Source organism: Diuraphis noxia, unplaced genomic scaffold (assembly GCF_037042655.1).
Source record: "Diuraphis noxia isolate RWA-SAM2 unplaced genomic scaffold, SU_Dnox_SAM2 contig0010, whole genome shotgun sequence".
Taxonomy (NCBI): Eukaryota; Metazoa; Arthropoda; class Insecta; order Hemiptera; family Aphididae; genus Diuraphis; species Diuraphis noxia.
Window position 1 is genome coordinate 2140325 of NW_028301720.1, and position 17859 is coordinate 2158183.

A 17859-nucleotide genomic window follows, 5' to 3' on the forward strand; every position below is an offset into this window, starting at 1 on the left:
AATACATTTGGGTGAATATAAAAGGTCGTAAAAAAATTTTGAAATACAGGTGATGAATCCGCTAAATATCGTCTTAAGTCATTTCTATTAAACTAATCATACTTTTTATATTTTTAACGTTAAGTTCACATTATTTTACATCTAAAAAACGTGTTTACAATACATTTGGGTGAATACAAAAAATAGAAAAAAAATTTCGTAAAAAATGGTGATAATTCCGCTAAATATCGTTTAAAGTCATTTCTATTAAACTAATCATACTTTTTATATTTTTACCGTTAAGTTCACATTATTTTACATCTAAAACACGTCTTTACAATACATTTGGGTGAATATAAAAGGTCGTAAAAAAATTTTGAAATACGGGTGATGAATCCGCTAAATATCGTCTTAAGTCATTTCTATTAAACTAATCATACTTTTTATATTTTTAACGTTAAGTTCACATTATTTTACATCTAAAACACGTATTTACAATACATTTGGGTGAATACAAAAAATAGAAAAAAAATTTGGGAAAAATTTGGGTAAAAAATGGTGATAATTCCGCTAAATATCGTCTTAAGTCATTTCTATTAAACTAATCATACTTTTTATATTTTTAACGTTAAGTTCACATTATTTTACATCTAAAAAACGTGTTTACAATACATTTGGGTGAATACAAAAAATAGAAAAAAAATTTGGTAAAAAATGGTGATAATTCCGCTAAATATCGTTTAAAGTCATTTGTATTGAACTAATCATACTTTTTATATTTTTATCGTTAAGTTCACATTATTTTACATCTAAAACACGTATTTACAATACATTTGGGTGAATACAAAAAATAGATAAAAAATTTGGTAAAAAATGGTGATAATTCCGCTAAATATCGTTTAAAGTCATTTGTATTGAACTAATCATACTTTTTATATTTTTAACGTTAAGTTCACATTATTTTACATCTAAAAAACGTGTTTACAATACATTTGGGTGAATACAAAAAATAGAAAAAAAATTTGGTAAAAAATGGTGATAATTCCGCTAAATATCGTTTAAAGTCATTTGTATTGAACTAATCATACTTTTTATATTTTTATCGTTATGTTCAAATTATTTTAAATCTAAAACACGTATTTACAATACATTTGGGTGATACAAAAAATAGAAAAAAAATTTGGGAAAAATTTGGGTAAAAAATGGTGATAATTCCGCTAAATATCGTCTTAAGTCATTTCTATTAAACTAATCATACTTTTTATATTTTTAACGTTAAGTTCACATTATTTTACATCTAAAAAACGTGTTTACAATACATTTGGGTGAATACAAAAAATAGAAAAAAAATTTGGTAAAAAATGGTGATAATTCCGCTAAATATCGTTTAAAGTCATTTGTATTGAACTAATCATACTTTTTATATTTTTATCGTTAAGTTCACATTATTTTACATCTAAAACACGTATTTACAATACATTTGGGTGAATACAAAAAATAGATAAAAAATTTGGTAAAAAATGGTGATAATTCCGCTAAATATCGTTTAAAGTCATTTGTATTGAACTAATCATACTTTTTATATTTTTATCGTTAAGTTCACATAATTTTACATCTAAAACACGTCTTTACAATACATGTGGGTGAATATAAAAGGTCGTAAAAAAATTTTGAAATACAGGTGATGAATCCGCTAAATATCGTCTTAAGTCATTTCTATTAAACTAATCATACTTTTTATATTTTTAACGTTAAGTTCACATTATTTTACATCTAAAACACGTGTTTACAATACATTTGGGTGAATACAAAAAATAGAAAAAAAATTTGGTAAAAAATGGTGATAATTCCGCTAAATATCGTTAAAAGTCATTTGTATTGACCTAATCATACTTTTTATATTTTTATCGTTAAGTTCACATTATTTTACATCTAAAACACGTATTTACAATACATTTGGGTGAATACAAAAAATAGAAAAAAAATTTGGGAAAAAATTTGGTAAAAAATGGTGATAATTCCGCTAAATATCGTTTAAAGTCATTTGTATTGAACTAATCATACTTTTTATATTTTTATCGTTAAGTTCACATTATTTTACATCTAAAACACGTCTTTACAATACATTTGGGTGAATATAAAAGGTCGTAAAAAAATTTTGAAATACAGGTGATGAATCCGCTAAATATCGTCTTAAGTCATTTCTATTAAACTAATCATACTTTTTATATTTTTAACGTTAAGTTCACATTATTTTACATCTAAAACACGTGTTTACAATACATTTGGGTGAATACAAAAAATAGAAAAAAAATTTGTTAAAAAATGGTGATAATTCCGCTAAATATCGTTAAAAGTCATTTGTATTGACCTAATCATACTTTTTATATTTTTATCGTTAAGTTCACATTATTTTACATCTAAAACACGTATTTACAATACATTTGGGTGAATACAAAAAATAGAATAAAAATTTGGGAAAAAATTTGGTAAAAAATGGTGATAATTCCGCTAAATATCGTTTAAAGTCATTTGTATTGAACTAATCATACTTTTTATATTTTTATCATTAAGTTCACATTATTTTACATCTAAAACACGTCTATACAATACATTTGGGTGAATATAAAAGGTCGTAAAAAAATTTTGAAATACAGGTGATGAATCCGCTAAATATCGTCTTAAGTCATTTCTATTAAACTAATCATACTTTTTATATTTTTAACGTTAAGTTCACATTATTTTACATCTAAAAAACGTGTTTACAATACATTTGGGTGAATACAAAAAATAGAAAAAAAATTTCGTAAAAAATGGTGATAATTCCGCTAAATATCGTTTAAAGTCATTTCTATTAAACTAATCATACTTTTTATATTTTTACCGTTAAGTTCACATTATTTTACATCTAAAACACGTCTTTACAATACATTTGGGTGAATATAAAAGGTCGTAAAAAAATTTTGAAATACGGGTGATGAATCCGCTAAATATCGTCTTAAGTCATTTCTATTAAACTAATCATACTTTTTATATTTTTAACGTTAAGTTCACATTATTTTACATCTAAAACACGTATTTACAATACATTTGGGTGAATACAAAAAATAGAAAAAAAATTTGGGAAAAATTTGGGTAAAAAATGGTGATAATTCCGCTAAATATCGTCTTAAGTCATTTCTATTAAACTAATCATACTTTTTATATTTTTAACGTTAAGTTCACATTATTTTACATCTAAAAAACGTGTTTACAATACATTTGGGTGAATACAAAAAATAGAAAAAAAATTTGGTAAAAAATGGTGATAATTCCGCTAAATATCGTTTAAAGTCATTTGTATTGAACTAATCATACTTTTTATATTTTTATCGTTAAGTTCACATTATTTTACATCTAAAACACGTATTTACAATACATTTGGGTGAATACAAAAAATAGATAAAAAATTTGGTAAAAAATGGTGATAATTCCGCTAAATATCGTTTAAAGTCATTTGTATTGAACTAATCATACTTTTTATATTTTTAACGTTAAGTTCACATTATTTTACATCTAAAAAACGTGTTTACAATACATTTGGGTGAATACAAAAAATAGAAAAAAAATTTGGTAAAAAATGGTGATAATTCCGCTAAATATCGTTTAAAGTCATTTGTATTGAACTAATCATACTTTTTATATTTTTATCGTTATGTTCAAATTATTTTAAATCTAAAACACGTATTTACAATACATTTGGGTGAATACAAAAAATAGAAAAAAAATTTGGGAAAAATTTGGGTAAAAAATGGTGATAATTCCGCTAAATATCGTCTTAAGTCATTTCTATTAAACTAATCATACTTTTTATATTTTTAACGTTAAGTTCACATTATTTTACATCTAAAAAACGTGTTTACAATACATTTGGGTGAATACAAAAAATAGAAAAAAAATTTGGTAAAAAATGGTGATAATTCCGCTAAATATCGTTTAAAGTCATTTGTATTGAACTAATCATACTTTTTATATTTTTATCGTTAAGTTCACATTATTTTACATCTAAAACACGTATTTACAATACATTTGGGTGAATACAAAAAATAGATAAAAAATTTGGTAAAAAATGGTGATAATTCCGCTAAATATCGTTTAAAGTCATTTGTATTGAACTAATCATACTTTTTATATTTTTATCGTTAAGTTCACATAATTTTACATCTAAAACACGTCTTTACAATACATGTGGGTGAATATAAAAGGTCGTAAAAAAATTTTGAAATACAGGTGATGAATCCGCTAAATATCGTCTTAAGTCATTTCTATTAAACTAATCATACTTTTTATATTTTTAACGTTAAGTTCACATTATTTTACATCTAAAACACGTGTTTACAATACATTTGGGTGAATACAAAAAATAGAAAAAAAATTTGGTAAAAAATGGTGATAATTCCGCTAAATATCGTTAAAAGTCATTTGTATTGACCTAATCATACTTTTTATATTTTTATCGTTAAGTTCACATTATTTTACATCTAAAACACGTATTTACAATACATTTGGGTGAATACAAAAAATAGAAAAAAAATTTGGGAAAAAATTTGGTAAAAAATGGTGATAATTCCGCTAAATATCGTTTAAAGTCATTTGTATTGAACTAATCATACTTTTTATATTTTTATCGTTAAGTTCACATTATTTTACATCTAAAACACGTCTTTACAATACATTTGGGTGAATATAAAAGGTCGTAAAAAAATTTTGAAATACAGGTGATGAATCCGCTAAATATCGTCTTAAGTCATTTCTATTAAACTAATCATACTTTTTATATTTTTAACGTTAAGTTCACATTATTTTACATCTAAAACACGTGTTTACAATACATTTGGGTGAATACAAAAAATAGAAAAAAAATTTGTTAAAAAATGGTGATAATTCCGCTAAATATCGTTAAAAGTCATTTGTATTGACCTAATCATACTTTTTATATTTTTATCGTTAAGTTCACATTATTTTACATCTAAAACACGTATTTACAATACATTTGGGTGAATACAAAAAATAGAATAAAAATTTGGGAAAAAATTTGGTAAAAAATGGTGATAATTCCGCTAAATATCGTTTAAAGTCATTTGTATTGAACTAATCATACTTTTTATATTTTTATCATTAAGTTCACATTATTTTACATCTAAAACACGTCTATACAATACATTTGGGTGAATATAAAAGGTCGTAAAAAAATTTTGAAATACAGGTGATGAATCCGCTAAATATCGTCTTAAGTCATTTCTATTAAACTAATCATACTTTTTATATTTTTAACGTTAAGTTCACATTATTTTACATCTAAAAAACGTGTTTACAATACATTTGGGTGAATACAAAAAATAGAAAAAAAATTTCGTAAAAAATGGTGATAATTCCGCTAAATATCGTTTAAAGTCATTTCTATTAAACTAATCATACTTTTTATATTTTTACCGTTAAGTTCACATTATTTTACATCTAAAACACGTCTTTACAATACATTTGGGTGAATATAAAAGGTCGTAAAAAAATTTTGAAATACGGGTGATGAATCCGCTAAATATCGTCTTAAGTCATTTCTATTAAACTAATCATACTTTTTATATTTTTAACGTTAAGTTCACATTATTTTACATCTAAAACACGTATTTACAATACATTTGGGTGAATACAAAAAATAGAAAAAAAATTTGGGAAAAATTTGGGTAAAAAATGGTGATAATTCCGCTAAATATCGTCTTAAGTCATTTCTATTAAACTAATCATACTTTTTATATTTTTAACGTTAAGTTCACATTATTTTACATCTAAAAAACGTGTTTACAATACATTTGGGTGAATACAAAAAATAGAAAAAAAATTTGGTAAAAAATGGTGATAATTCCGCTAAATATCGTTTAAAGTCATTTGTATTGAACTAATCATACTTTTTATATTTTTATCGTTAAGTTCACATTATTTTACATCTAAAACACGTATTTACAATACATTTGGGTGAATACAAAAAATAGATAAAAAATTTGGTAAAAAATGGTGATAATTCCGCTAAATATCGTTTAAAGTCATTTGTATTGAACTAATCATACTTTTTATATTTTTAACGTTAAGTTCACATTATTTTACATCTAAAAAACGTGTTTACAATACATTTGGGTGAATACAAAAAATAGAAAAAAAATTTGGTAAAAAATGGTGATAATTCCGCTAAATATCGTTTAAAGTCATTTGTATTGAACTAATCATACTTTTTATATTTTTATCGTTATGTTCAAATTATTTTAAATCTAAAACACGTATTTACAATACATTTGGGTGAATACAAAAAATAGAAAAAAAATTTGGGAAAAATTTGGGTAAAAAATGGTGATAATTCCGCTAAATATCGTCTTAAGTCATTTCTATTAAACTAATCATACTTTTTATATTTTTAACGTTAAGTTCACATTATTTTACATCTAAAAAACGTGTTTACAATACATTTGGGTGAATACAAAAAATAGAAAAAAAATTTGGTAAAAAATGGTGATAATTCCGCTAAATATCGTTTAAAGTCATTTGTATTGAACTAATCATACTTTTTATATTTTTATCGTTAAGTTCACATTATTTTACATCTAAAACACGTATTTACAATACATTTGGGTGAATACAAAAAATAGATAAAAAATTTGGTAAAAAATGGTGATAATTCCGCTAAATATCGTTTAAAGTCATTTGTATTGAACTAATCATACTTTTTATATTTTTATCGTTAAGTTCACATAATTTTACATCTAAAACACGTCTTTACAATACATGTGGGTGAATATAAAAGGTCGTAAAAAAATTTTGAAATACAGGTGATGAATCCGCTAAATATCGTCTTAAGTCATTTCTATTAAACTAATCATACTTTTTATATTTTTAACGTTAAGTTCACATTATTTTACATCTAAAACACGTATTTACAATACATTTGGGTGAATACAAAAAATAGAAAAAAAATTTGGGAAAAAATTGGGTAAAAATGGTGATAATTCCGCTAAATATCGTTTAAAGTCATTTGTATTGAACTAATCATACTTTTTATATTTTTATCGTTAAGTTCACATAATTTTACATCTAAAACACGTCTTTACAATACATCTGGGTGAATATAAAAGGTCGTAAAAAAATTTTGAAATACAGGTGATGAATCCGCTAAATATCGTCTTAAGTCATTTCTATTAAACTAATCATACTTTTTATATTTTTAACGTTAAGTTCACATTATTTTACATCTAAATCACGTGTTTACAATACATTTGGGTGAATACAAAAAATAGAAAAAAAATTTGGTAAAAAATGGTGATAATTCCGCTAAATATCGTTTAAAGTCATTTGTATTGAACTAATCATACTTTTTATATTTTTATCGTTAAGTTCACATTATTTTACATCTAAAACACGTGTTTACAATACATTTGGGTGAATACAAAAAATAGAAAAAAAATTTGTTAAAAAATGGTGATAATTCCGCTAAATATCGTTAAAAGTCATTTGTATTGACCTAATCATACTTTTTATATTTTTATCGTTAAGTTCACATTATTTTACATCTAAAACACGTATTTACAATACATTTGGGTGAATACAAAAAATAGAAAAAAAATTTGGGAAAAAATTTGGTAAAAAATGGTGATAATTCCGCTAAATATCGTTTAAAGTCATTTCTATTAAACTAATCATACTTTTTATATTTTTAACGTTAAGTTCACATTATTTTACATCTAAAACACGTCTTTACAATACATTTGGGTGAATATAAAAGGTCGTAAAAAAATTTTGAAATACGGGTGATGAATCCGCTAAATATCGTCTTAAGTCATTTCTATTAAACTAATCATACTTTTTATATTTTTAACGTTAAGTTCACATTATTTTACATCTAAAACACGTGTTTACAATACATTTGGGTGAATACAAAAAATAGAAAAAAAATTTGGTAAAAAATGGTGATAATTCCGCTAAATATCGTTTAAAGTCATTTGTATTAAACTAATCATACTTTTTATATTTTTATCGTTAAGTTCACATTATTTTACATCTAAAACACGTCTTTACAATACATTTGGGTGAATATAAAAGGTCGTAAAAAAATTTTGAAATACGGGTGATGAATCCGCTAAATATCGTCTTAAGTCATTTCTATTAAACTAATCATACTTTTTATATTTTTAACGTTAAGTTCACATTATTTTACATCTAAAACACGTGTTTACAATACATTTGGGTGAATACAAAAAATAGAAAAAAAATTTGTTAAAAAATGGTGATAATTCCGCTAAATATCGTTTAAAGTCATTTGTATTGAACTAATCATACTTTTTATATTTTTATCGTTAAGTTCACATTATTTTACATCTAAAACACGTCTTTACAATACATTTGGGTGAATACAAAAAATAGATAAAAAATTTGGAAAAAAATTTGGTAAAAAATGGTGATAATTCCGCTAAATATCGTTTAAAGTCATTTGTATTGAACTAATCATACTTTTTATATTTTTAACGTTAAGTTCACATTATTTTACATCTAAAACACGTATTTACAATACATTTGGGTGAATAAAAAAAATAGAAAAAAAATTTGGGAAAAATTTGGGTAAAAAATGGTGATAATTCCGCTAAATATCGTCTTAAGTCATTTCTATTAAACTAATCATACTTTTTATATTTTTAACGTTAAGTTCACATTATTTTACATCTAAAAAACGTGTTTACAATACATTTGGGTGAATACAAAAAATAGAAAAAAAATTTGGTAAAAAATGGTGATAATTCCGCTAAATATCGTTTAAAGTCATTTGTATTGAACTAATCATACTTTTTATATTTTTATCGTTAAGTTCACATTATTTTACATCTAAAACACGTATTTACAATACATTTGGGTGAATACAAAAAATAGATAAAAAATTTGGTAAAAAATGGTGATAATTCCGCTAAATATCGTTTAAAGTCATTTGTATTGAACTAATCATACTTTTTATATTTTTAACGTTAAGTTCACATTATTTTACATCTAAAAAACGTGTTTACAATACATTTGGGTGAATACAAAAAATAGAAAAAAAATTTGGTAAAAAATGGTGATAATTCCGCTAAATATTGTTTAAAGTCATTTGTATTGAACTAATCATACTTTTTATATTTTTATCGTTAAGTTCAAATTATTTTAAATCTAAAACACGTATTTACAATACATTTGGGTGAATACAAAAAATAGAAAAAAAATTTGGGAAAAATTTGGGTAAAAAATGGTGATAATTCCGCTAAATATCGTCTTAAGTCATTTCTATTAAACTAATCATACTTTTTATATTTTTAACGTTAAGTTCACATTATTTTACATCTAAAAAACGTGTTTACAATACATTTGGGTGAATACAAAAAATAGAAAAAAAATTTGGTAAAAAATGGTGATAATTCCGCTAAATATCGTTTAAAGTCATTTGTATTGAACTAATCATACTTTTTATATTTTTATCGTTAAGTTCACATTATTTTACATCTAAAACACGTATTTACAATACATTTGGGTGAATACAAAAAATAGATAAAAAATTTGGTAAAAAATGGTGATAATTCCGCTAAATATCGTTTAAAGTCATTTGTATTGACCTAATCATACTTTTTATATTTTTATCGTTAAGTTCACATTATTTTACATCTAAAACACGTATTTACAATACATTTGGGTGAATACAAAAAATAGAAAAAAAATTTGGGAAAAATTTGGGTAAAAAATGGTGATAATTCCGCTAAATATCGTCTTAAGTCATTTCTATTAAACTAATCATACTTTTTATATTTTTAACGTTAAGTTCACATTATTTTACATCTAAAAAACGTGTTTACAATACATTTGGGTGAATACAAAAAATAGAAAAAAAATTTGGTAAAAAATGGTGATAATTCGGCTAAATATCGTTTAAAGTCATTTGTATTGAACTAATCATACTTTTTATATTTTTATCGTTAAGTTCACATTATTTTACATCTAAAACACGTATTTACAATACATTTGGGTGAATACAAAAAATAGATAAAAAATTTGGTAAAAAATGGTGATAATTCCGCTAAATATCGTTTAAAGTCATTTGTATTGAACTAATCATACTTTTTATATTTTTAACGTTAAGTTCACATTATTTTACATCTAAAAAACGTGTTTACAATACATTTGGGTGAATACAAAAAATAGAAAAAAAATTTGGTAAAAAATGGTGATAATTCCGCTAAATATTGTTTAAAGTCATTTGTATTGAACTAATCATACTTTTTATATTTTTATCGTTAAGTTCAAATTATTTTAAATCTAAAACACGTATTTACAATACATTTGGGTGAATACAAAAAATAGAAAAAAAATTTGGGAAAAATTTGGGTAAAAAATGGTGATAATTCCGCTAAATATCGTCTTAAGTCATTTCTATTAAACTAATCATACTTTTTATATTTTTAACGTTAAGTTCACATTATTTTACATCTAAAAAACGTGTTTACAATACATTTGGGTGAATACAAAAAATAGAAAAAAAATTTGGTAAAAAATGGTGATAATTCCGCTAAATATCGTTTAAAGTCATTTGTATTGAACTAATCATACTTTTTATATTTTTATCGTTAAGTTCACATTATTTTACATCTAAAACACGTATTTACAATACATTTGGGTGAATACAAAAAATAGATAAAAAATTTGGTAAAAAATGGTGATAATTCCGCTAAATATCGTTTAAAGTCATTTGTATTGAACTAATCATACTTTTTATATTTTTATCGTTAAGTTCACATAATTTTACATCTAAAACACGTCTTTACAATACATGTGGGTGAATATAAAAGGTCGTAAAAAAATTTTGAAATACAGGTGATGAATCCGCTAAATATCGTCTTAAGTCATTTCTATTAAACTAATCATACTTTTTATATTTTTAACGTTAAGTTCACATTATTTTACATCTAAAACACGTATTTACAATACATTTGGGTGAATACAAAAAATAGAAAAAAAATTTGGGAAAAAATTGGGTAAAAATGGTGATAATTCCGCTAAATATCGTTTAAAGTCATTTGTATTGAACTAATCATACTTTTTATATTTTTATCGTTAAGTTCACATAATTTTACATCTAAAACACGTCTTTACAATACATGTGGGTGAATATAAAAGGTCGTAAAAAAATTTTGAAATACAGGTGATGAATCCGCTAAATATCGTCTTAAGTCATTTCTATTAAACTAATCATACTTTTTATATTTTTAACGTTAAGTTCACATTATTTTACATCTAAAACACGTGTTTACAATACATTTGGGTGAATACAAAAAATAGAAAAAAAATTTGGTAAAAAATGGTGATAATTCCGCTAAATATCGTTTAAAGTCATTTGTATTGACCTAATCATACTTTTTATATTTTTATCGTTAAGTTCACATTATTTTACATCTAAAACACGTATTTACAATACATTTGGGTGAATACAAAAAATAGAAAAAAAATTTGGGAAAAAATTTGGTAAAAAATGGTGATAATTCCGCTAAATATCGTTTAAAGTCATTTGTATTGACCTAATCATACTTTTTATATTTTTATCGTTAAGCTCACATTATTTTACATCTAAAACACGTATTTACAATACATTTGGGTGAATACAAAAAATAGATAAAAAATTTGGTAAAAAATGGTGATAATTCCGCTAAATATCGTTTAAAGTCATTTGTATTGAACTAATCATACTTTTTATATTTTTATCGTTAAGTTCACATAATTTTACATCTAAAACACGTCTTTACAATACATGTGGGTGAATATAAAAGGTCGTAAAAAAATTTTGAAATACAGGTGATGAATCCGCTAAATATCGTCTTAAGTCATTTCTATTAAACTAATCATACTTTTTATATTTTTAACGTTAAGTTCACATTATTTTACATCTAAAACACGTATTTACAATACATTTGGGTGAATACAAAAAATAGAAAAAAAATTTGGGAAAAAATTGGGTAAAAATGGTGATAATTCCGCTAAATATCGTTTAAAGTCATTTGTATTGAACTAATCATACTTTTTATATTTTTATCGTTAAGTTCACATAATTTTACATCTAAAACACGTCTTTACAATACATGTGGGTGAATATAAAAGGTCGTAAAAAAATTTTGAAATACAGGTGATGAATCCGCTAAATATCGTCTTAAGTCATTTCTATTAAACTAATCATACTTTTTATATTTTTAACGTTAAGTTCACATTATTTTACATCTAAATCACGTGTTTACAATACATTTGGGTGAATACAAAAAATAGAAAAAAAATTTGGGTAAAAAATGGTGATAATTCCGCTAAATATCGTTTAAAGTCATTTGTATTGAACTAATCATACTTTTTATATTTTTATCGTTAAGTTCACATTATTTTACATCTAAAACACGTCTTTACAATACATTTGGGTGAATATAAAAGGTTGTAAAAAAATTTTGAAATACAGGTGATGAATCCGCTAAATATCGTCTTAAGTCATTTCTATTAAACTAATCATACTTTTTATATTTTTAACGTTAAGTTCACATTATTTTACATCTAAAAAACGTGTTTACAATACATTTGGGTGAATACAAAAAATAGAAAAAAAATTTGGTAAAAAATGGTGATAATTCCGCTTAATATAGTTTAAAGTCATTTGTATTGAACTAATCATACTTTTTATATTTTTATCGTTAAGTTCACATTATTTTACATCTAAAACACGTATTTACAATACATTTGGGTGAATACAAAAAATAGAAAAAAAATTTGGGAAAAATTTGGGTAAAAAATGGTGATAATTCCGCTAAATATCGTTTAAAGTCATTTGTATTGAACTAATCATACTTTTTATATTTTTATCGTTAAGTTCACATTATTTTACATCTAAAACACGTCTTTACAATACATTTGGGTGAATATAAAAGGTCGTAAAAAAATTTTGAAATACAGGTGATGAATCCGCTAAATATCGTCTTAAGTCATTTCTATTAAACTAATCATACTTTTTATATTTTTAACGTTAAGTTCACATTATTTTACATCTAAAAAACGTGTTTACAATACATTTGGGTGAATACAAAAAATAGAAAAAAAATTTGGTAAAAAATGGTGATAATTCCGCTAAATATCGTTTAAAGTCATTTGTATTGAACTAATCATACTTTTTATATTTGTATCGTTAAGTTCACATTATTTTACATCTAAAACACGTATTTACAATACATTTGGGTGAATACAAAAAATAGAAAAAAAATTTGGGAAAAAATTTGGTAAAAAATGGTGATAATTCCGCTAAATATCTTTTAAAGTCATTTGTATTGAACTAATCATACTTTTTATATTTTTATCGTTAAGTTCACATTATTTTACATCTAAAACACGTCTTTACAATACATTTGGGTGAATATAAAAGGTCGTAAAAAAATTTTGAAATACAGGTGATGAATCCGCTAAATATCTTCTTAAGTCATTTCTATTAAACTAATCATACTTTTTATATTTTTATCGTTAAGTTCACATTATTTTACATCTAAAACACGTGTTTACAATACATTTGGGTGAATACAAAAAATAGAAAAAAAATTTGGGAAAAAATTTGGTAAAAAATGGTGATAATTCCGCTAAATATCGTTTAAAGTCATTTGTATTGAACTAATCCTTTTTTTTTATATTTTTAACGTTAAGTTCACATTATTTTACATCTAAATCACGTGTTTACAATACATTTGGGTGAATACAAAAAATAGAAAAAAAATTTGGTAAAAAATGGTGATAATTCCGCTAAATATCGTTTAAAGTCATTTGTATTGAACTAATCATACTTTTTATATTTTTATCGTTAAGTTCACATTATTTTACATCTAAAACACGTCTTTACAATACATTTGGGTGAATATAAAAGGTCGTAAAAAAATTTTGAAATACAGGTGATGAATCCGCTAAATATCGTCTTAAGTCATTTCTATTAAACTAATCATACTTTTTATATTTTTAACGTTAAGTTCACATAATTTTACATCTAAAAAACGTGTTTACAATACATTTGGGTGAATACAAAAAATAGAAAAAAAATTTGGTAAAAAATGGTGATAATTCCGCTAAATATCGTTTAAAGTCATTTGTATTGAACTAATCATACTTTTTATATTTTTATCGTTAAGTTCACATTATTTTACATCTAAAACACGTATTTACAATACATTTGGGTGATTACAAAAAATAGAAAAAAAATTTGGGAAAAATTTGGGTAAAAAATGGTGATAATTCCGCTAAATATCGTTTAAAGTCATTTGTATTGAACTAATCATACTTTTTATATTTTTATCGTTAAGTTCACATTATTTTACATCTAAAACACGTCTTTACAATACATTTGGGTGAATATAAAAGGTCGTAAAAAAATTTTGAAATACAGGTGATGAATCCGCTAAATATCGTCTTAAGTCATTTCTATTAAACTAATCATACTTTTTATATTTTTAACGTTAAGTTCACATTATTTTACATCTAAAAAACGTGTTTACAATACATTTGGGTGAATACAAAAAATAGAAAAAAAATTTGGTAAAAAATGGTGATAATTCCGCTAAATATCGTTTAAAGTCATTTGTATTGAACTAATCATACTTTTTATATTTTTATCGTTAAGTTCACATTATTTTACATCTAAAACACGTATTTACAATACATTTGGGTGAATACAAAAAATAGAAAAAAAATTTGGGAAAAATTTGGGTAAAAAATGGTGATAATTCCGCTAAATATCGTTTAAAGTCATTTGTATTGAACTAATCATACTTTTTATATTTTTATCGTTAAGTTCACATTATTTTACATCTAAAACACGTCTTTACAATACATTTGGGTGAATATAAAAGGTCGTAAAAAAATTTTGAAATACAGGTGATGAATCCGCTAAATATCGTCTTAAGTCATTTCTATTAAACTAATCATACTTTTTATATTTTTAACGTTAAGTTCACATTATTTTACATCTAAAACACGTGTTTACAATACATTTGGGTGAATACAAAAAATAGAAAAAAAATTTGGTAAAAAATGGTGATAATTCCGCTAAATATCGTTTAAAGTCATTTGTATTGACCTAATCATACTTTTTATATTTTTATCGTTAAGTTCACATTATTTTACATCTAAAACACGTATTTACAATACATTTGGGTGAATACAAAAAATAGAAAAAAAATTTGGGAAAAAATTTGGTAAAAAATGGTGATAATTCCGCTAAATATCGTTTAAAGTCATTTGTATTGACCTAATCATACTTTTTATATTTTTATCGTTAAGCTCACATTATTTTACATCTAAAACACGTATTTACAATACATTTGGGTGAATACAAAAAATAGATAAAAAATTTGGTAAAAAATGGTGATAATTCCGCTAAATATCGTTTAAAGTCATTTGTATTGAACTAATCATACTTTTTATATTTTTATCGTTAAGTTCACATAATTTTACATCTAAAACACGTCTTTACAATACATGTGGGTGAATATAAAAGGTCGTAAAAAAATTTTGAAATACAGGTGATGAATCCGCTAAATATCGTCTTAAGTCATTTCTATTAAACTAATCATACTTTTTATATTTTTAACGTTAAGTTCACATTATTTTACATCTAAAACACGTATTTACAATACATTTGGGTGAATACAAAAAATAGAAAAAAAATTTGGGAAAAAATTGGGTAAAAATGGTGATAATTCCGCTAAATATCGTTTAAAGTCATTTGTATTGAACTAATCATACTTTTTATATTTTTATCGTTAAGTTCACATAATTTTACATCTAAAACACGTCTTTACAATACATGTGGGTGAATATAAAAGGTCGTAAAAAAATTTTGAAATACAGGTGATGAATCCGCTAAATATCGTCTTAAGTCATTTCTATTAAACTAATCATACTTTTTATATTTTTAACGTTAAGTTCACATTATTTTACATCTAAATCACGTGTTTACAATACATTTGGGTGAATACAAAAAATAGAAAAAAAATTTGGGTAAAAAATGGTGATAATTCCGCTAAATATCGTTTAAAGTCATTTGTATTGAACTAATCATACTTTTTATATTTTTATCGTTAAGTTCACATTATTTTACATCTAAAACACGTCTTTACAATACATTTGGGTGAATATAAAAGGTTGTAAAAAAATTTTGAAATACAGGTGATGAATCCGCTAAATATCGTCTTAAGTCATTTCTATTAAACTAATCATACTTTTTATATTTTTAACGTTAAGTTCACATTATTTTACATCTAAAAAACGTGTTTACAATACATTTGGGTGAATACAAAAAATAGAAAAAAAATTTGGTAAAAAATGGTGATAATTCCGCTTAATATAGTTTAAAGTCATTTGTATTGAACTAATCATACTTTTTATATTTTTATCGTTAAGTTCACATTATTTTACATCTAAAACACGTATTTACAATACATTTGGGTGAATACAAAAAATAGAAAAAAAATTTGGGAAAAATTTGGGTAAAAAATGGTGATAATTCCGCTAAATATCGTTTAAAGTCATTTGTATTGAACTAATCATACTTTTTATATTTTTATCGTTAAGTTCACATTATTTTACATCTAAAACACGTCTTTACAATACATTTGGGTGAATATAAAAGGTCGTAAAAAAATTTTGAAATACAGGTGATGAATCCGCTAAATATCGTCTTAAGTCATTTCTATTAAACTAATCATACTTTTTATATTTTTAACGTTAAGTTCACATTATTTTACATCTAAAAAACGTGTTTACAATACATTTGGGTGAATACAAAAAATAGAAAAAAAATTTGGTAAAAAATGGTGATAATTCCGCTAAATATCGTTTAAAGTCATTTGTATTGAACTAATCATACTTTTTATATTTGTATCGTTAAGTTCACATTATTTTACATCTAAAACACGTATTTACAATACATTTGGGTGAATACAAAAAATAGAAAAAAAATTTGGGAAAAAATTTGGTAAAAAATGGTGATAATTCCGCTAAATATCTTTTAAAGTCATTTGTATTGAACTAATCATACTTTTTATATTTTTATCGTTAAGTTCACATTATTTTACATCTAAAACACGTCTTTACAATACATTTGGGTGAATATAAAAGGTCGTAAAAAAATTTTGAAATACAGGTGATGAATCCGCTAAATATCTTCTTAAGTCATTTCTATTAAACTAATCATACTTTTTATATTTTTATCGTTAAGTTCACATTATTTTACATCTAAAACACGTGTTTACAATACATTTGGGTGAATACAAAAAATAGAAAAAAAATTTGGGAAAAAATTTGGTAAAAAATGGTGATAATTCCGCTAAATATCGTTTAAAGTCATTTGTATTGAACTAATCCTTTTTTTTTATATTTTTAACGTTAAGTTCACATTATTTTACATCTAAATCACGTGTTTACAATACATTTGGGTGAATACAAAAAATAGAAAAAAAATTTGGTAAAAAATGGTGATAATTCCGCTAAATATCGTTTAAAGTCATTTGTATTGAACTAATCATACTTTTTATATTTTTATCGTTAAGTTCACATTATTTTACATCTAAAACACGTCTTTACAATACATTTGGGTGAATATAAAAGGTCGTAAAAAAATTTTGAAATACAGGTGATGAATCCGCTAAATATCGTCTTAAGTCATTTCTATTAAACTAATCATACTTTTTATATTTTTAACGTTAAGTTCACATAATTTTACATCTAAAAAACGTGTTTACAATACATTTGGGTGAATACAAAAAATAGAAAAAAAATTTG